This window comes from Parasteatoda tepidariorum, chromosome 1, assembly GCF_982258835.1.
Source record: "Parasteatoda tepidariorum strain Cologne lab strain chromosome 1, Ptep-v5.0, whole genome shotgun sequence".
Lineage (NCBI taxonomy): Eukaryota > Metazoa > Arthropoda > Arachnida > Araneae > Theridiidae > Parasteatoda > Parasteatoda tepidariorum.
Genome location: NC_141755.1, coordinates 1,561,959 through 1,584,381, shown reverse-complemented (window position 1 = coordinate 1,584,381; position 22,423 = coordinate 1,561,959). Strand labels below are relative to the sequence as shown.

The window sequence follows — 22,423 nt, the reverse complement described above, 5'->3', positions numbered from 1 at the left end:
ATCACTCTCTTAAAAATGAAAACGATATCGTAAAAGAAAGGAAAATCGGAATACCCGCACTCAAGTTGACTCACAATCAAAACAACCTACGCTGATTCGTCCTTGAAATGAGCGCAAAAGTTAAAAAAAAGGCGTGATCATTTCCAATTCAATTCCTCAATTAAGAATTTTTAAATTGAATCTCCACAGAATTCATACAAATCTGAAAGGAGACCTTTTCGTTAAGCCATTTCCAAAGCACTACGATTTACATTTACCATAACACCCCACGTGCTTACAAAAGGTTTACTTCAAAAATTGACAGGGACGAGAGGAAAAACGAAGATGAAGAGCAGGCAGAAAAACTTTCTCTAAGCGTCCGTCCAATCTAAAAACAGCAAAGAGAACATCGCCAAGTGACAGCCAAGGCGCTTTTCTCAGAACAGAGACCCAATTTATTTTCCGCAAATGACGATGCCGCTCCCTGGAAAAGTCCTGTGCTCAGTAAAATGACATCATTGATTTCAAACTACGAAATGGATATAGGGGATAGAACTGAGATAGGGACATACTCAGATCTGAAATTATATCTATTTCATCTTAAAAACTCTCCTTTAATGTTATACAGATCTTGAAACAGATAATAAATGTGCTCTGAAAGAAAAAAAGAACTCTAATGTAATAATGAGTACAGAAAACCGTTTTAACTCAGTTAACTTTTTTGTATTGTACTGCAGTTATTCTCATATAGGTAATGGAAGACAGCTAGTTTTAATGTACTTCAATACAGCTTTATTTCATTTTCACAGCAAAAACTGACTTTTTGTATACAATAATAATAGTCGAAAATACCTCTTTCAAGCTTATAAAACATAAATATTTTTCTTATTTTAATGCGAGAAATTGTGATAAGTAAAGTTCATATAGAATGTTCCTATAATTTAAAACAATACAATAACAAAATTACTATTTACTGCTAGACAATTTAACAATAGTATAAATCTTTCAATTCTTCGAAATATTTTTTTTTTCAAATTTTATTAAAATGCGTTAAAATATTTATATATATAAAAAAAACATGCCACGTTAAATAACCTACAAAAAATAACACCTAATTGACTATTTATTCTTTTTTAAATGTATTAGAAGAGAGAGAGAGAGTTTAAATACTTTCACTCAGCTTAGAATAACTCTAGCTATTGTTATTTCAAAGATGATATGCTCAGAAATTTTGAAGAAGCTGATTTCCAAAAGACGACCTCGCGATTTGTGTTAAATTATATCACTGCAAACTGCATGAATTCCGCATTATTACGAGGAAAAATATCGTCATTTTTAAACACATGTCACAACGAACTCGCATATTTTTACGCACAAACATAGTGTATAATCAGCCTTCAATTTTTTTTAACTAATAAAAATTAAGATAATAGATTTTAACTATAATAAAGCACATTAAATAACAGCAATTGTTTTTAATTAATAAAGTTTTTAATTAAAACTAGAAAAAAATACATTCAAAATCGTACTGCTTTAATAATGGAAAACAATTTAACGAGATTATCTATTCAAAATTTTGTATTTACCTTTTTTTACATAAAATATGCGGAAATCAATTTTCAAATTTTACTATAACAGGACCTCTATTAATTTTTATAAACCAAAAAGTGTCTTGATATTTCTTATTAAAAAATAGATAGCAATGAGAAAACCTTACAATTTTTTTTTTTAAAAGCAGACGACTTTCTTAAAATTAAATCTTAATTCTAAATATATCTAACTCATCTAAAATTACTTTTTATTTTTTTGAAGCAGGCGTTTATGTAAATTGGCAGAAAAATCCTTCTCTTATTTTCAGTTTCTAATTTTAATTTTAAACTTTTGTTATTGAATCAAATAAAACATAGTGAGACATTTTTGAGTTATCAAATCATTCTACAACAATCGTTTGATTTCCGTTCTAAACTTCAGTGAATTGAAACAACCTGAATATTATAACATTACATCCTGTTTTCAAAGTTTACTTACTTACTCTCCTTAAGGATCATTCTCAAATAAAAAGGGAGAGAGAATCTTCCACGCTACACCTTGTTTTTTTATTTACACATCCATATGTATCCGGGGATAAGAAGATGACAGGATGCGTTTTAGGAAGTTAATCCTTATTCCCTCTAAATAAATTCCTTTTCTTTCTCTTTAATGTGTCTCACATTTTAGCGCATTTTTCGGAGCTTTAGATTATATACGAGATTTAGCAAAGATTAAAAATACTTGACAAATAAAGTTTAAAAAACCGGCGGGATTTAACATAATCCTAATCTAGATAGTTATGGATAATCAGCGCATTGTTATTTGAAATGTTAGCATTGCTTCTGCAGATTTCATTTAGAATCTTACCATTTTTTTCTTTCTTTCTTTATTTTTTTTTTTTTGTAAAAAATATAGCAGATTAGTAAGTGAGGTATACACTCAAATTGTTAATGAGAGGCAAATAAAATAATTAAAAACAATAGGTTTATTTTACGTAGTTTTAACTACATAGGGGACACTTAATATTACTCTCAAACTAATAATCGAAACAGTTATGTTTTTTACAGTCAGAAATACATTAAATTTAAGAAAGTTTGGATCTGCCTGGTTCTTCCATCAAACCCCTTAAAGTTCAAGTTAAAAATTTAAAAACATCATAAATAACGATCGATTCATTTGAACGTTAACTTGAATTTGAACTTAAATTAACATTTTTTATAAAAAAAATGTACATACTTTTTACAGTTAGAGATTTTACATACATTCTGTCACTAAATTAAATTTTATTATGAAAATTAAAACGTCAAAGTCTTTTACTATAATAAAGTACATTAATGAATGGTATTAATAGTAATTGTCCCTTAATGAATAAAATGTTTAATTAAAACAAGAAATAATTATATTCAAAATCGTACAGCTTGGACAATAGAAATCAATTTCACGCGATTATCTACCAAATTGTTGCCTTATTTTATATAAAATACGTCAAAATCAACTTTTGAATTTTGCACATGAAAGTATACCTACATAACTTTTAAAAACCAAAAATTGTCTGGATATTTTTTATATCATTAAAAAATATTTTTCAGTGAAAATGTTTTTTCAACACACCCTATTGGTATTATTATTTTTCTAGTGACTTTCTAGCAAATGATATTTATCCGATACAAAATATTATTGAAAAATAATACTTGGGAGCTTTAAATAAAATAAATTTATGTACCTGATCAATATATTTATAATTATTATTCTTTGGCATTTTAGTTAATTTAAATTTTAAAAAAAAATTTTTTACCTATTCGATTTTATGATCTTTACTACTTAGAAAAGAGTGAGCTAAAATTTCCGTTTGTCTCATATTTTTATTGCACTTCAGCTTATTATTTTTAATGAATTTATTAATTAAAGTCATGTTTAGTTCAATTCACTTTATTTAATAATAATCTTAGTATAGCAAACATAAATTACTTCAGTGAGATAAATATATTCAGAGAGGGTGAAGTTTCTTAAGATTTTAATATCATCAAAAACACGAGTTATGTTTTATTCATTATTCTCTATTCTATATATATTTATAAAAAACCAATTCATTATTGGTTAACATTCATAAAATGCAAAGTTTTCAGAAAAACGAATCGAAAATTAAAATGCAGTGTGCCTTGTGAAAATTTTAATACAAACTCACTTAAATAAGGGGCATAAAATCTTTTAGCCAGTTAAAAATTGGATAATTTTTAAACCCTAACGATTAATTTTATTAAATGAGAAAAACAATCCTTGAGGGGCATTATTTTTCTTGTCGGAAACTAATAGCTTCCGACAAGATTTTTTTCAACCGACTTGTACTGTTTCTATCCATTCTCACTCAATCATAAAATTCAATGTTATAAATTTGAGAAAACCGCGTCGTTCTAGAATTCTTAGTTTTTTTATATGAAATCTAAATCATTAAGACAATTACATTCAAACGATGAATTATAGGGTGGGGGGAATGAGGCTTGATTTCCCCCTAGGGATAAACGTAACAAAAAACTAAAAATAATAATAAAATAAAATAATGAGTCAGTTCAGAATGCGTTAAGAATAAAAAGAAATAGAACTCACTGAAATAAGAAAAAAAATTAACCCTTTCTGACCTCTACTATGTAAAAAAAAAGTTGTTTCTTCTAATTTAATTCTTCCGTAAGTCTATGGAACTAGATATTTTTTTGACTAATAAACTTTATATTTCATGGTATAAAGCGTGGAAATGATTTTTAAAAAAATTAAGATAATAAATTGTCCTTGGCTTAAAATGAAGTTCGCAAAAATAAACTTTTCACATTTTATACACTATTCTAACTATGTGATTAGGATTCGTAGACTATCTCAAATTTTTCAAATTCCTATAATCATCAATATAATACAATAGATGGAGAAAAAAACTAGTGGAACAAAGAGCACAAAGAAAACAATCATCAGGGTAAACAAGCACCTCGTTTTAACTAGTAATTATATGAATTTAACAAACCATTAAATTTGGGCCGTAGAGCCACATTTTGATATAAATAAGTAATTATACGAATGAAATTAGATATTTCTCATAAAGTTAATATTCATTAAGGATTAATTTACAGTTTACGGAAAGGATTTTTTCCTACTTTATACTCGTTAGCCAAAGGATTCAGACTCTAAGCCAATTCGAAACTTACACTTATCGTATTATCATAAAATAATAATACGCCAATAATCTTTTTTCAACTTGTATTTTTTTAATAATTTTCTGAAATTGAAATGCTGTATCATTTTTGTGGCTATTAAATCCAATCCATAGTGGCAATCCATCTTGATTGACCCGTTAGGTTAATTGATACATTATTTATAATAATACTTTATATTCTACATAATTGTATTATTAAATGAAATAAAACAGTTTATCATTTCAATTAATATTGTTAACATATCAGAAAATAAACTCATCACAAGACAATTGTTATCTATTCTTTATAATATTATTAAAGGAAATATGCAAGTAAATAAAATAATAATATATTCTGATAACTAAACTTTAAACTACACTCCTTTAAAGTTATTTTATTTTGAAAACAATCTGCCTTATTACATTCTAATAAATGTTTTTTTTTTCCTTTTATTTTTTTAATGCCTTTTTTATCATTTTTATGCCATCAAATTAGTAACAAAATCACATAATAATGAAGTAATGATTATTTAATTAGTAGGAATTGAATTGTTAAATTTTTTGTTCCAATTTTGGATTAATTTTGAATTTAAATTTTTGTTACAATCAATCCACAAAGCAGAAATAGAAAAGGTGTAACGATACTGTCTCATGATAAAATAAAGAACAACTCCATTTTTAAAAGTTTCGCCATTTTTTCCCCTTCTCTTCCTTCTTAAAAATAATTTTTTTTTCTTCCTTCAACAGTTGTTTTCCCCTTTTCACAAATTTCTTGGACCATAACCTTGAGACAAATGGTCCATCTTGATTGAAGGTCGAAGTTGTAGGGATGATGGGGACCGTGAAACTTAATATCCTGCAGATGTCTTGGTGATTTAGACACAGTCCAAACAAGACGATTCCATTTTTCTAACATTTCGGGGGATTGCTTAAGTTATCAGTAACAGATAATGAGCTATGTAAATATCAATTCTCTAAACAGTATTATAGAGTGATTTCAAAGGATACAAATAGGATATTTTAATGAGTAAGAATATTGCTGCATAAAAAAAAAGTTGAAAAATGTTGACAAGAAATAAACTAGTAAGGTGAAACAAAGACATTTATTTTTCTGAATGAGTGAAAACTTTATATTGAAACTGTGTTTATTTAATTATTGTTGCAAATAGTATGATTTTGTTCCTCATTGTTGTCTGATCTTTAATAGTTTTTATTGTTTGACTTAGTGTATGATTAGTCAGTTCATATAATCACATTCAATTATATTTTTTTTTAAGCTTTACCGGATACAAATTGTAAAAACAAACGAATAATATTTATTGTCATTTAAGACATTGTTTGGTTACTCAAAATTACTTTAAATGTCTTAAAAACATTTTCAAAGCGAAAAAAAAGTTATCAAGTAGCCACTAAATAAAATTGTTATTATTGTATATAACAAAATTTTTAAAATCTCTTGTTTTATTATATTCAAGCAACTGTATTTCTTTCAAATCGGTAATCATATTCATCTGTAAGTTCACTCAACTTTTCATTAAAATATTCCCCCGATTACAAAATGCATATTTTTCATACTGCTATTATAATCGATGAGTAATTAAAAGAATTTATATTTGTTTTTATTACTTAATATAAAATAACACCTTTTGAAATCATAATATTAAATTAGCAAATAATCAATTGTTGCGAAAAAGCTTTTAACTAGTTTTTATCCAGTTACATCATTTATAGGGTAATTTATTCACATAAAATAATTAAATATTCAATTCCATAGTATTCGGTTTAATTGTTCTCATTCGATTTGACACAAAAAATGAAGCTTTTTTAACAACATTAAAACTTATGCTACTCTCATTTTCTAATTAAACTTTAATACATTAGACAGGGATATAAACTTTCAACTAACGAAGTATGCTCTTTTACTTATTGTGAGTTATTAATGGAATAAATTAAATTATATCATTTTATTTCACTTCATTTCATTAATAATTTTAACATAAATTATTTTCTAAAAGCTCTTGTTGGAACCCCTCTCGTCCTTGGCATAATAATACTCTAAATAGACAAAAAGATATAAATTATGTAATTAATGAAACAGTTATTCTAGAATTACCGTATAATACGCCAAAAAGAGTGATAAAGCGACTATCCTGGTACTTCTTCGGTTGATGATTATTTGGGATGGAATCAAGGAAAGACGCTGTGGAATAAAAAAGAACAAGTAGGATGGACGGTACGAAAGAGAGATGCAGTATTACGAGTTTTCACCTCCAGAAAAAGGGAGTGCGTGTATAATTCGACTTCCGCTGTTTTCTTTTTTGTTCCATTTTGCCTATCGCCATTGCGGAAACCGCTAATTTATTCAAACATGCCTTGTAGGATGACACGCGCGCATCTGTTAGGTGTTAAAAGAATAATTACTCTAAGGTTTATCCTTATTCCAGGAATCAATGGGCAAACTACATTATCCTAATTCATTTCCGAGTTATTCATCGAATTTTAATGAATGCAACCATTTTTTTTCTTCTCTGAATCGAAATATTGTTTTGTTACTATAAATATTTTCCGCTGTTTACCCTTCTAATTCATTTGGCTGTGTAATATTTTCTTCTCATTAAAACATTTGATTTTACATAATGTTACCCATTACATAATGTTACCATATGTATTACATAATGTTACCATATTGTTCAGTTACCCATTACAGTTTACACTATATCATTTTTTAATGAATGGTAATCGAACTTGAGATTTTCAGTAAGTGGTTATTGAATTCTCTAATCCGAAACCGATTAGCTAACAGTATACGTAACAATAAACAAATAAAACAAACAACAAAAAATAACTTGTGAATAGAGTTATTGAAAATAAGAGTTATTGTATTTTAGTATTTAAAAAAAGAAAGAAAAAAAACGAACCAATACTTCAACGTCTCTAACTAAGCGATTTAATTGGGTATACTATAGCCTACGTCACAGGTCGTGTTATTCCTACTGTGGCTCCTGTAATTAATTCCTACTAAATTTAACTAGTAAACAGCATTTTCTGCGAACCTGATTTCTAGCAACAAGTAAACATTAAATGAAGTGTGTTGTTATAAGTCGCTACTCGGCAGGTTGGAATTGTATTAGTCTAGTTCCTTTTGAAATAATTTATTTTGTTGTTTTATCTAAGTTTATGAATTTAGTAAACATATTTAAAACTCAGCTTATTAATTAAACTAAAAGGTAAATGTTATTCCTAGTAAGTGGAAGTAGTTGTGTTTTTTTCATATTATACCCAAATTTGCGAACAAATTAGCTTACTATAATCTAAGTGTACCATTTAAAAATTCAAGAGTTACTTGTGAGTCCTCTTCTTTTTGTTTACATAGTATGGTTAGAATACAATGTTGTTTAATTTAAAATTAACTAAGAACTCTTAATACTTTATTAAACTTTAAATACAATTATATTATTAGAAATGGAATTGCTATAAATAATGTAATAATTAATAATATTTTTTCTGAGTTTTATATTTTGAAAGTTAAAAATATTTGCGAAAATTATAAAGTAATGCAATTCGATGGAATTATTTTTTTAAAAAAAATCACTAATTGAAAAAGTATTTATTTGTGTAGTATTGTCCCAACACAATAAGTGTAATTTAAAATATAGAGCAATTTTAGAACTGCTTAAGAGTTCTAATGATTTCTTTAAAGATTATGAATTACAATAAGTACCTTTCAGTGAACTTTAAATTACTCCTTATATATAGATTGATTTTTTTTTTATATATATATATATATATCCAATTTTATTAGAATTAGGTAGATTTAAATTCGAGCTAAAGAGACCGAATTGAATCAGACGTTAAATTTATATAATTGGTTAAAATGATGTTTATTTTATTGATGTTTTTCTTCTTCTTTTTTTTCTCTTCTAGTGCTTTTTACTTTCTGTTCTTTTCGCTATTTTTTTCGGGCCTTTTTCCGATGCTTTTTTTTTTACCTTATAATCTATAACAATTATTTGTTTCTAAAAATAAATCTACGAAATCAGACCCAAATGTTCTTTCTATGAACTTGTTAGCTAAATTATATTTTGTCGGTAGATTCAGATTTTTAATTATCACAATACAGGAGAAGTCGCAGTCTGGAAGCACGAAACGTTAGTTTATAATTAGAAATGTAGTTAAAAGCCAGAACCTTTAACTGGAATTTTTCCTTTTCATTTTCCCTATTTCAATCAAATAATTGTTTTAAAATTTTAACCATCGAGTAAAAAAAATAATCTATATTTTTAAGTCAAGAGGTGTTAAACACACGTCATTTATATATACATAAGAAAGAAACTTAATTAAATGAAGACAAAAATTATAATATATTTATTATATAGTTATAACAAAAACGAAGTAGTTAGTTTAGTCTCTGTCCAAAATAGAAAAGACTCATCTTCGATGATTTATAGAGAGATTTCTAATGGTAGTTTCAGTTATAAGAAATGAAGAAAAGAAATTCAAAAAATCTTTATTAAATTTGGTTAATCAACTATTGAATTATATGAAGCAATATATATTTATGCCAAGAGTATAACTTATAGGTTTCTAGCGCAAACAATAATAATAAGCAAATTTTTTTTTTTTTTTATAGTCAACTTAAACTTTGAAAGGAAAAATTGAAATGGACTTACTTTTTTTTTTAAAGCTTTTTCTTCTGATAACCTCAATGGAATCCGGTTAAAATCAGTACAATTCAAATTTTAAAGGTATTTTCACATCCGGTTCAACAATCAAAACATTTGAATGAATTTTTCGAAATAATATTTTTTTCTTTCTCTTTCGAAATATTGTACCAATAAGATATTTTTTTCTACTCATTCTTATAAGAAAGATAGAACCGTTTGAAGAAAACAATCGAGTAATCCATATTACTTAGTTGTTATCACTGTTAAATGAACCTAACATTAAGACCGGGCTTTACAGGACAACTCAGTTCCCTATTAAACTAGGAAACTGGATGACGTTTGTTTCCAAGATTAATCTGGTAGATTAGTGATAACGGATAAGTTAAACAGCAGTTTTAATCAAAACAGAGGAAAAGAAATCGGAAGTTTTTGCTGTAAAGAGTTTTTACTTTTAAGTAAAAGAAGATATTTGAATTTTCCCTCTTTCATTCTTTCGATGATAATCCGATTGTATAAGAGTCATTATTCCTTTTTCGTATTTCTTTCTTCGTAGTTTGCTTTTTTCTCCCTAAAATTCTGGAAGATTGAAATAAGTACCTTGATAAGGAATTACGCTAATTTAATGACTGTTAGTCTATAAGCATTTAAAATCGGTCGATTAAATGTTTTTATAGCTTTTTCATACAAAATAAAAACATGTATGATCATTAGCACATAGTACAACATAACGTGACTTGTGACAAAATGGAATAATAAGGTATAGGTGAAAATGCAAATAGCAACAGGGAAAAAGCACCGAAAAGAACAGCCGGAAAATTAAAAGCACCACTTTAATTTGGATCGTTGAGCACACATTTAGTATGATTCAATATTAAAATAATAATAATAACATACAAGTATTAGTATAAAGTTAATTGAAAGGAAAAGAGCAATTTGCATTTCATAATATTTAACAAAATGCAAATAATGAGTGGTTGTTTTCTAAAAATAATTGTATTGAAATTAAACATTTCATAATTTTTAAATTTTTTTTTTTATTTTATTACGAGATGAGCCTCCTGAGAGACTATTGTTAATGAATGCATTCTAGATAATAATGCTATTAAAACTATTATATAATTGTATTATTTACTGTTAAAAGGCATAATACTAAAACTTTGTGTCCACAAACTTCAAATTGAACATTGTAGATTAAATACTTTGAAAAAAAAAGTATCAAATTACATTCGAATAAATATTTAATTATATTAATATTTATTCAACAGGCCTGAATCAAATAGGTATTGAATCCATAATAGTTAAAAGTTACATTTTTTGTCGGTGTTTTTTAATCATGCCTTTTTTTTTTAATATTTTGATTTTTTTTGTGAGTGTGTTCGAAAGCAATTTTAAATGCTTATTTTCTCGAATTGTTTCTTACTTTTTTTTTTCTTTGAGTTTCATTTTGTTTAGCTGCTCAAAAACTATCAATTTTAAAATTACATTGGGGAGCAGAAAAATATACAAGCAATACGAAGTGATGAAAGAAAATTAAGATTCGATAAATAGTTCGAAAATTGTTAACTGGTAAACTTCTGGTAAAAAAAAAAAATCTTAAGTGGGCCGATCTTCTGCCCACTGTGCAGTAACTGAGTTGAAATTCTGCATGCTGAAAGAGTCATTTATATTTGTGAACTTAAACTTGAGTTTCTCCGAAATTCCAATTTTTTCGATGGTTATTGCTATTTTTAATTGTTTTTCGTAAAATTTTTATTCAATATTTTAATTCTAAATATTGAGTGTTTATCCATTGTTACAGAATTTTTTTTCTTTCGCTTTATTTTATAGGCTCGAGCTTCAGTGGATGCCAAAAGTAACATGAAAAGAGAGATGAGATGTTGCCAGATTCACATTTGATATCGATAATGAAAATAAAAAACAAAGCAAAAGAGCGATAAAAACGGTTTTCTATTTGAACTGCTTTAAGTCTCGTTATCGAGTTAAATTACATCGAATTTATTTTTTTCAATTTAGTAAGACAATCTGTTTTCGTTAGGTTGATATATTGTTTTTCTTCCAAATTCAGGTAATTGTTCATTTTTACATAAAACTTCAACAACTGGGTACTTGCGCGAAGATGAAGCACACAGATATCCACCTATGACGTCAGCTCGCTCCAGTGAATCGTTTATGAGCAAAATAGAGTGTTAAAAGTTGTGCAGAGTTTCTCCACATTCAGTTAGAATATTAATTAACGTGAAGTTATTATATAAACATCGCTCATCCAATTTGTTAAAACATATTCTTTCTCTTCTACATCTGTCACTTAACTTAGATTTTATTGTAGCCTTGATATATACTTTTGCTTTGTGTACCTGTCAGCTTCTATGCATAATTAATTTGTTTATCTTCTACGTGTAGAATATATCACTTAGGAGAATTGATACATGACGGGCTTGGGTTACACAAAATAGAATGGATGGAATGCAAACGTAAACAAATGCCACGTTTCTTCAACAATCCATAAGGATAGAGATACCCACACAGCGTCATTTGCAGGTATCCCATTGCATCATTTGCAAACAAAAGGTTTTTTATTTTTGTCGAAATATAGAAGAAGGAAAAATAAGAAAAACACAACTTTTAAGAAAGTTAATATACAATGATGAATGCAAAGCAAATACGGGGTTTGGTGAACGGAGCGAGCAAGGGGAGGAGACTTCTGGTAAATTAAGTTAATCATTACTTATTAACGATTAGTTTCCATCTATATTAATAATAAAGTGGCTGATAGCGTCTCAACTGTTTCAGAAAATTTACACCGCGCTCGCTACTCAACGCAAGTAAAAATGTCATCATTAGTCAATAAATTTTTCTTCTGCAACTTGCTGAAATGTTTTAAATGTTAATGAGGAGAAAAAAAAGAACATCTGGTTTTATATTTCCCTCTCACAGTTTTGACTGAAATAAATTTCGCAGCAGTATTCATTTCGTATTCATTATTGAGGTCATTCATTACATTATATCAGTTCCTTTACTCTTTTTAAGAAATCGGTAACACATGATTTTGCTCTTAAAATTTTACAATGAAACTTTTAATTAAGATGACGAGGATGATACAATGAAGAGGGGGGAAAAACTTATAACTGTAAGTAACTTTTGTTCGATTTATCCACAAACTTAGGTGGTTCTAATAACTCAGAGGATTGACCTCAATTATGATAGTTAATGAGTCAACTATTAAGTTACGCAATCAGATAGAAAAAAACTTACTTCCTATAAATAGACAAGATGGTAGAAATAATGGAAAATATGGTCACCCAAGTAACAACTTATCAATTGTGTTGTATGGTACTTTGCATTACCGGTAAAGGTGCTGGAAAAAAACAACATATTTATTAATGGGCTACTTCTAATTATGATTTCTCTAAACTTTAAACAAAAACACAATGCCCACTGCTTATTAAAATCACGTCCGTTCTGTGAACATTTGATTTCATAAACCAAAATGTATAGTCTAGAAAGAAAGAAAAAAATTTTTTCAGAGTTAAATTTTAGAAATAGTACAATTACAGCTAAACTGATTACTGTGTTTATGTTTTAGTTTTACAGAATCGACATTGACCCTACTTTTTTGAAATTTACAGAAGAGTTTTAAGGTATTACGCTCGTTGGTAGGATTAGCAATATTTAAAATGAACGATTTAACGCGGTTTGAAAGTTTATATTAGTTTTTCGAACTTTCAATCGTTCTTTTACTTAGTTTTAAAATATCAAGTGATTTTCTGACATTTATTGAAAATAAATTGATCGTATTAAATCAGCGATGAATCATTTACATCGGTGAATGATTCTAGAAACTTTTCTTGATTCATTACAAGTCTTCATTTGGATTCCTTTGTTTAATAACTCTCACCCTTTCATTACCCTATAATAAGAATTGTAATCAATACTTGTTCTTTTTGTTCTCCGGGGACACAAATTACGAATTTCAAAACTTTAGAAAGAAAAGAAAAAGCAAGAGTTTTCATTCATTTGAAAGAGCTACGGATGGATTGAAATCTTGACACTTTTGATTTTGTTTAAATTTTCAGCATATGCTCTTTATGTGAAACTGTTAGACATGTGTTTTTTTTTTTTTTTTTTGTTTTTTTTAATTGTAATCAGAGATGATTGTGCTCCAGAAAAAATCCGGATTTTTCGGTAAACGCGATCCGGAAGTTACCGGAAATCCAAGGTCCAAGAGTTTTAAGAAATTATTCATCACATTTATGCATATAAAAAATTATGTTTTATTTAGAAATATTAGAACTCGAATTTATACTTGGCATCTCTTTCATTTGTAAATATTTTGTTTGGTAGAATAATAAATGTGATTAGAGATAAAAGTAAACTTATGCATAGTTATTCATTTCAATTGTGCTGCAGATAATTTATTTAGTATTTCATGTTTTGAAAATATCAATGATTTAAATTTATAAGGAAGTTAATTTTTTGAAATACGTATAATTTATGATTTTATTGGAGAAATTTTCAGGATTTTTGAGTTGGCCTCACAATCACCCTTGCGGGTAATAATTAGTAATAAAAAAATCAACATAGGGTGGTGGCATACCTTAAAATGGAGCTTAAAGTAGCAATGAAACTGACATACTTTCACGATCATTAACTGTCTTCGCCAAAACTAGACAAGTATGAGGTGCTGTAGTAAAAAAAAAATATTTGGGGTCTTTTTATAGGATTGGTTGATTTTTGTTAGAAAAAAAATTATCTCGTTTGATATTCAAAATTTTACGAACCGTATGAAATGAACTAAAACCACTATAAACGTTTTAGAAATTATTATTATTTTTTTTTAACTGAACTAATCTTATATTCTCATTGAGTCTGTTTACAGACGATTCCAAAAGTTGCATTTAGTAGCACTTTCAGGACAAAAAAAAAATGTTTTCCTCAACCGAGCAGACATTTTTATTTTACTTTATAAAAAAAAACTATTAAATGAATTAAGAAGGAAAAGAAGAAGAAAAATTGGCAAGAAATTTTTTTCAAATATTTAAAAAATTTTTGTACTGCAACAAATGAAGTATTTCGGGGAACCCTCCCCTACTACGGCACGGCAAGTATGAAATGAACTGTAAAAAAAAGCCTTAAGTATATCAAAAACAAAATCAGTTAACAGACCTAAGTTACTGATTCAACTTTTTTATAATATGCCCCCAAACTTTGAGACCCGTACCAGAGTAATTGAAGACAGAAATGCTGCAAATTGTTTTAAAAAATATGATTTAGGCCCAATCTGAGGTTAACACACCGAGGACAGCCTCTACCTAGAATGCTTAGAAGACTGGGGAAAAACTACTTGTTTCTATAGCAAATGATATATTCTTTCGAAATAATTTTTCATTGAATGTAATCCCTCTTATACATATCTAATAGTTACCGATATACCTGCTATAGTTTTAGCCGGCCAGCCTGTGTAGGGGTTAGGGAACTGCCCTTTCATTAGAAAGGTTCTGGGTTCGAATCCCGGGCAAGGCATGGATGTTCTTTCCTTCTCTGTATCTGTACTTACTGTGGAAGCAACGTTGGCCCACCTAATAGGGTGCCCCTGAAAGAGAGACCAACAAATCTGCCCTGTGAATGCCTAAATTGAAGAAAAATGTTAACATAGGTGGGCAATGAAGCAAGGGCGGCGCCAGTAGGGGGTCAGGGGGGGCAATTGCACCCCTGTCGGGCATGGTCAGCCCCCCCCCATTGGGAAAATTTTAAAGTCTCGTCGGGAAAATAGTCTGGTCACATTTTTTTCTAAATTATGTCAAAAATTAATTTACAAATACCGAATGCAAAATTTTGTAGTTGACTTTTTAGTTATTTATTTTTAAGAATTAGTAACAAAAATTAGTAAAATATATTGTAAATTCAATGTAATTGTAGTTTCACTGCACTACTCATAACTTTGCCCATACATTGTTAAACTAGAGACTGTATGCGATTAGACATGGACTGAAATTGACGACTTTTCGAAGTCCCTTAGAAATCCTTTCTGACAGACACATCTTCATTTTCTTGGAAACTTATCTTTCAAACTGCTCTTCTGCTGGCTGGAGAACTGAGAAGGGGATAATCAAACCCTGACAAAAGCCTGAGGGATAGAAACAGATGCTTTTCTTTAAGAATTCTTTTTTATGTAACGTGTTTATCAATGGTTTATGGGATCACATAATTGCTTTTTGAAATTTTCAAGCAAAATGAAAGTATAAGAATAAAGTAAAAATTTTTTAATTTTTTCATCTTTTTTTTTAATACTTTTAAATGAGAAAAATCATTTACTTATTTGGATTCAAGGTTTATATTTTAATCAACGCAATAAAGATACAGTCGGAAAAAAAGGAAAACAGTAACAAAATATTTTTAATTTATTATTTTTTTTATAATTTTCTTAGTAGTAAAAAGATTGTTGATTGATTCGGAAAAACAATTAAACTGTTCGTATTCAATATCTTAAAATATATATTAATTAACATAACAGATTCTCATTGACTTATTTTCGGTACAGTGTATGAAATGGAAAAAGAGAACACCTTGATTAGCTTTTGATTTAATCATATTTTCACGTACAAAGAGTCAATACCATATTTTAAGTTACGAAAATGAACAGAAAAGCGCATTCTGTTCTGGATAAACATACAAGTTTGTCTATAGTTTTACGCTTTTAATTTTCAAAATGCGGAAACAGCCGCAATCTGGAAGATATGGTCTGAAGTTATGCCAAAGAGAGAGTTGTAAGGTTTGGGTCCTTTAATTTTAACTTCACTCTTCGATTACAGCCCATTATCTCGAGAACTTTTTGAGTGTATTGAAAAATGCTTGCATAAAATTACGAAAAACATTTTATACACAAATTTTTAAACAAAAATAATTTTAAATAATTATTTGTTATTTTTTATTAGTTTATAAAATAATAGTAAAATATATTGAATTGCATGTTCTACATATTTTTACATCCTTTTAATTTCAAAATACTAACTTTCAGAGCAATCGATCAATTTAGTTTCTGAGTTGAAATTTTGAAAAAGTCAGTTTGCTTAAAATTTTATTTAAATTTTATTTATCTCGAATTATTCAACCGATTTCATTCAAATTTTGCATTTTGCAATTTGAAATTACCTTCCATAAAGTTATATAAAAATTTGTATATCTTGCTATTTTATTTTATTTTATCCGTCGTTGAACAACCGACCCAATTTTCGGGTTCACGACTACTAATGTTCAACTCTATAACTTGTAATTTTGAACCAATCCAGAAGACAAAGAAACTCCTGGATAAGTACCCCCAGAAGTATTGATATGTTATATTATTTATATTATTCTGCAGGCGTCCTTAACAATAGCGGTTGTGTGACGTGATTCACTCGTTTCGCAAAAAGTATTCCCACTTGTAAACTGATATATATTTTTTGAAGTTGCAGAAATCTTCAATTTTGACCTCCAAAACATGCGGGTGAAAAATGTTTTTTTCTCATTTCTCTCAATTTTTTTTCTAAAACAAAAAAAAACCCCACCTATTTAATACTTTTACATAAAGTATTAAATACGTGTTGCAAACAAATCCAGAAAATTTTTAGGAAAATCAAAAACATCGAGTACCCAAACCTGCCAGATTTTTTAAAAACTGGATCTTAAACATGTGCCCTACACAAATTATAGATTTTGTAAATGATTGAATAAGATTATGATTTTAACACGTTTTGATATTGTAATGATTCCATTCTTACGTCTTACAGATTTGATTTTGAAAAGAGGTTGATTTTTAAACCAGATATTTTATTAGTGACTGTCACTGTATTTGAATAATGTTTCCATGTTTATGAGCGCTATGAGCTTTTACTTTTTGGAGAGTATTGATACTTCATTTATCTTTTATGATTATTTAATTTTATTTAATTTTTTTTTTAAAATCAAATTAGTTCTAAACTGTTTAGTTTTTCATCTTTTATAACAGAACAAAAAAAATTTTTTTTGCAGTTTTAAAATTGCTAAAAGAATGCTTGAATTTTGCAGCAAAAGAAATATTTTTCTTAAATAGTTTATTTGTATAAACCGAATTTTTATAACCTTCCCATCATTCGAAACTTTTTGTAGTTTTCAATGATCGTCACTTATAATGTTGTCTTTTGTTCTCACGACTTCAGTTTTCGTGCGATTTAATTAAAACGTTATCAGCTCATTATTTATGTTATACTTGAAAACAGATATTCAGTTCTTAGGTTGTTGTTTTTTTTCAATAATTCAAGTGATAAATTTTGAGTAGTATATTTCGCTCTTTTTGTCATAATTTTTTTCAACTATTTATTTTAAAGATTCCTTACTTGAGATTAATGCTTTTATTGCTAAATTTTTGCTTATTTAAATAGGATGAAAATTTTTAAAAAAATGACAGTCCCTGAAACTATTTTAAATGTGTTTGAAACAAATAGAAGAATCCGAATTTTCTTCTCTTCAAGTCGTGTTGATGTTCTTTAATGCTGTGATACATTGAAATTTTAATTACGTGATGTATTGTCAATAGATATCGATATTTTACGACATATCGCGATACTTTTCCTGGTTAACACAATGACATTATTTTTACATCAGTCAATATTTTTGTTACCTTAATAATTAGTTACCGACATAAATTTTTTCAATTTTATCGATATAATTGCATACGATGATTATCCTTATCGATAACACTCGTGGAATTCGTTGTCAGACATGATCACGGTATTTTCGTATTTGATGCTCGCGATTTTATTGAAAGTCGATATATATATCGTTTTCGAAAATATAATCGAGATATTATCGTTGATATTTATAAGATTTGACATGGTATTCAATATAGTGTGATAATGGATTTTTAAATATCGTTGCTACGATGTATTGCCCGTCTGAAAATGATAGATATTTTGTTCAATTGAATTCGAATGTTTTAGTCTATCCAACACCGTCAGTCTAGACCGTTTCGGAAATTGCATCTGCTGCAGTGATAAAATAAAAGATATCATTATAATTATGCTTACTAGAAAGGCAAACCCGAAACAAGATGAGAAAATATTTATGAGCCGACAGAAACATGCGTCACTTTTTATTTCTTTCATTCCTTATTAGTTAAAATGATTCTTCTGTAAATTAATGGACCGTTAACCAGAAAATGTTTACTTAAAATTTGTTCTGTTCCAAAAAAAAAAAAAAAAAAAAAAAGGCTTGTGTTTAGGGAGGGAAAGTAAATAAATGACTCCTGTCCCTGTTCTTATTCTTCTAAACAATTTTAAAGTTAAACACTTACCTATTATTCAATGAAAATTATTACATCGTTTATTATCACCCGAACAGAATCCTTATAAATTTCCGTTGCAAATTATTCAATGAGAATAACAAAAAATCCAGAAATAAAATAACAAAAATTGCACCAGTTCATCTAAAAAAAAAAAAAAGAAGTGTTGCTAGACATCTGTTTTTCTAACTTTCTGCCATAAAATCGGAAATAGTTCAGGAAGTCGGTAGGGAGTGCAGTAACCAAGGTAAACAAACTTTACCATAAAGATGGCTGGGGAAAAAAATATTTATCGCTTTTGTTTAGAAAAATTCACACTTGCAGACGTGAAATTTGAGGTAATTAATCTGACGAGAATTCTAAATAGGGGCAGAACTATAACTAGAACAGCGGTCCAAAATGGTGTTCCGCGAGAGTTAGGACTAGGACTGGGCGATATTAGAAATTATATATCGTGATATATCGTCAGTTTTGCATCGCGATATAGCGATGTATCGCGATATAGTATTTTTGAATTTCATTTACTTTAAGGCACAGAAAGTCAGATTTCTATCAAGAACTTCATACGCATATTGACTTAAATCAATTTATAAATTTGAAAATATATATGTTTTGCTAAAGAAAGATATTAAATAAATTGACTAAGATGTACAAATCTTACTTAAAATATTTATTGAAAAAATGTGTGTAGATACAGAATGAAATATTTGCACTTCTTTATCGTTTATAAGGTATAAGCAGTCTTAATTTAGGTTAACCCCTAAAATACCCTTAATGAAAAAAAATATTGTTATTAAACAAAAGCTGATTTTAAAATTTCAAAATATATTTTAATTAAAATAAAAGTTAGATTGACTAAAAGCCGAAGTTTAAAATTAAAAATGTTCGAATTTTAAACTAAAAAGTAAACATAAGAATTGTAATAATTTCTTAAAATTTTCGTTCTCTGAAAGATTTCTCAGTTTAAAAATAAAAAGGGAATTTTATAAAGATATCTAGCTGAAATTATTGAAAGAAAATTTAAAAAATTAAAAAAAAAGTTTGTTAAGAAATTCATTATACACTTAAAACAAAGTGTTAAAAATATTTATTTTTTTAAAAAAAAGAAACTTTTTTTAACAAATCAATATTTGCTTGTACTATTATGCGTAAATAATTACAGAATTATTAAGTTCGGTCGTAATGTTCAAATTCTTAATGAAGAAGTAAACACAAGTTTTGTTATATTTTCTAAAAATGATCACGCAAATAACAAAAGATTTTTTAGTTTAAAAATAAAAAAATAAATAAAAGTGAAATTTATCAATTACCTAACGGCATAGGAACAAAATTTAAAAAATAAGTTCGTTAAAAAATTATTTGTAAGCTTAAAACAAAGAGCTAAATAAATTTTAGAAAAAAAATGCTTCTTAAACACTATTTTTATTATTATTTCATATAAATAATTAAATTAAATTAAATAATGAACGAACGAAAAAAAAGTAAGGCAAAGTTTCTTAATTAAATTCTTAAAAATAAAAACAAAAGAATTGTGATATTCGGTAATATATTTAGCTAATTAACTAATAATATAAAACGAAAATTAAAAAAAAATAATGATTTTACTCTCTAATAAAACGAAGTAGTAATTGATAAAAAAAAAAAAAGAAATGAATAAAATTCGCAAACTTTTCAAATTCTTTTGAACAAATAAAGTTTATTGACTTATGTCCAAAAAATAAGTTTTGTTTTAACTTTATTTCTAAAAATAAAAACAACTCAAGATTTATAAATTTAAAATCAGTAATAGAAGCCCATTAAATTATTAGAAGTTTTATCCGAAAGGTTTTTAATAAATTAAAAGAAAGTAAAAAAATAACCAAACAAATTTATTTACTTTGTAATTTAATTCCTTATGGGTGCCTTAAATTAGATTTCCGATAATTTTCACATTTAAAAATATAAAAAAGTTTTGTCAGAAAATAAATAAAAAACTTACCTAATTAATGAAGAAACTTTTCTTTATAAATTCTTTTCAATAATAGATTGCGTTCAGAACAAGGTTACGACGGCGATCACGAAGTTAATCCCATTGAAAATAATCTACAAGAAACGATTTCAAATCGCGAAGGTGCGAAAACGAACATGTGATATAACGATATAAGGTCTCAAAAGTGGTTCTGATTCTACCGCTCATCAGTCAAGGCCGTCTCAACATAACGAAACAATATCGTCTTCCACAGCGCGAGTTGGCATCGGAACGTAAGAGAAAGTCCTTGCGTGTATCGCTATATCGTCTTCTTCACTCGACGGCTTAAATCAGATTTCTGATGCATCGCTTGGAATGAAAGTTGCTGTATCGGTTTGCCGATATAGGCGTTAAATCGATATGTCGCGATATATCGATTTATAACCCAGTCCTAGTTAGGACATATTGAATCAGTTACGATTTTCGAAACCTGTCATTAAATTCATATCTTATTAATCATCCATCATTTATTTAAAATGTCCGTTATTTTTATGAAGTTATTCAATTAAAATATTAATAATGTAAATGAATGCAAAGAAAGTAAAGTTTTTTGACAAGAAATAGTTTTGTCTATATATTAAATGAATGATGAAAAGGATATGCATTTATAGAAAATTGAATCAGTAATTCGCATCCAATAAAAATAACAACGAATGAATATAGTGTTCTGATAATCATTTTCGATATTTATTTTCTCCATTTTTTGTTTTTATTTTGATGGAAACCGTATTTCAGCTCATTCATTTTCAGTTTATGCATACACAAAAATCAGATTATGAACTAGACAAAATGCCGGTCTAGGCTTGTAAATTTAACTTTCTGCTAAAATGCAATTTTAAAACCAGCATTGATAAAACGATACGATGAAAGAATTTCAAACTTCATTCAATATTTTCAAAGTAATCAGTAGTCATTCTTAGACTGATATATTCATAATTGCAAATTAAATTTATCCATTAAGTCTAGGATTTCCGCTAAAAGAAACTCGATTATGAAGGGTTCCATAGCTACAAAAAAATTGGGAAACGCTGCCCTAGAATCTCAGCAGCCCTGGTTAACCCCTTAACGATCGGTTACTCTTCAAGAACACGGTCATAAAAGTGTTTAGCTTTTGTATTTGTATTACGTATTTGATTGGTGCTGCAACTAGTTTAAAATATCCTAACTATCTACAAGTACCTTAAAAATATCCTGGTACACGCATCTGGGGTGTAAAATGAGAAATAAAATGTTTTCCGGGCAAAAGAAATGGATTAGTTTTATTCTTATTGGCGCGTTACTACTGAGCACTCCAGCCCGTCAATATCACGGGAGCGAGAAATAGAGGGCGAAACCTCACCCCGTCATTTTCACGGGAGCGAGAAGGAAGGGGTTAAACTCATAAATTACTTGCATTTCAAAGTTTTCTGCTATGTGTGTAACATGCTTGAATTTTGGAAAGAATTTAAAACAAACTCTAATTATTAATGTAAAATACAGATATGCAGAATTGAAAAATAAAACCATACATAAAATAATCTAATAATGAATAAAAATTAAAAAAATATAAAATATTATTCCAACCTAAAACAACTAGAAAAAACTGACTTTTGGGTAACTGCCGTTTATTTTATCTTAAATATGGCCTATAGTAAGAAATTCTTTTCTTCGGAAATCTGATAAATTTATTACTGTGAGACAAACTTAAAAATAAATAAATAAAAAAAAAATGAAAGAAAACAAAGAAGAGAAGCAACAAGAGTTGGTATAAATAACTTTCACTGGGTCGT

General features: G+C 27.7%; 1 protein-coding gene across 3 annotated transcripts in view; it reads right to left on the bottom strand.

The window, feature by feature from the left end:
• LOC107438841 (fibroblast growth factor receptor 4) overlaps positions 1-9,663 on the bottom strand; it is a 49,641-nt gene extending 39,978 nt beyond the window's left edge. Inside the window, exon 1 of one of the 3 annotated variants that reach the window (XM_043046450.3) lies at positions 9,358-9,663. The gene's annotated coding sequence lies outside the window, so the exon portion shown is untranslated. Of the gene's footprint in view, positions 1-54; positions 477-6,800; positions 6,938-9,357 lie in introns of those variants that run through there. The other 2 variants (XM_043046449.3, XM_043046443.3) reach the window with 2 other exon arrangements.
• Positions 9,664-22,423: the final 12,760 nt, after the last annotated feature.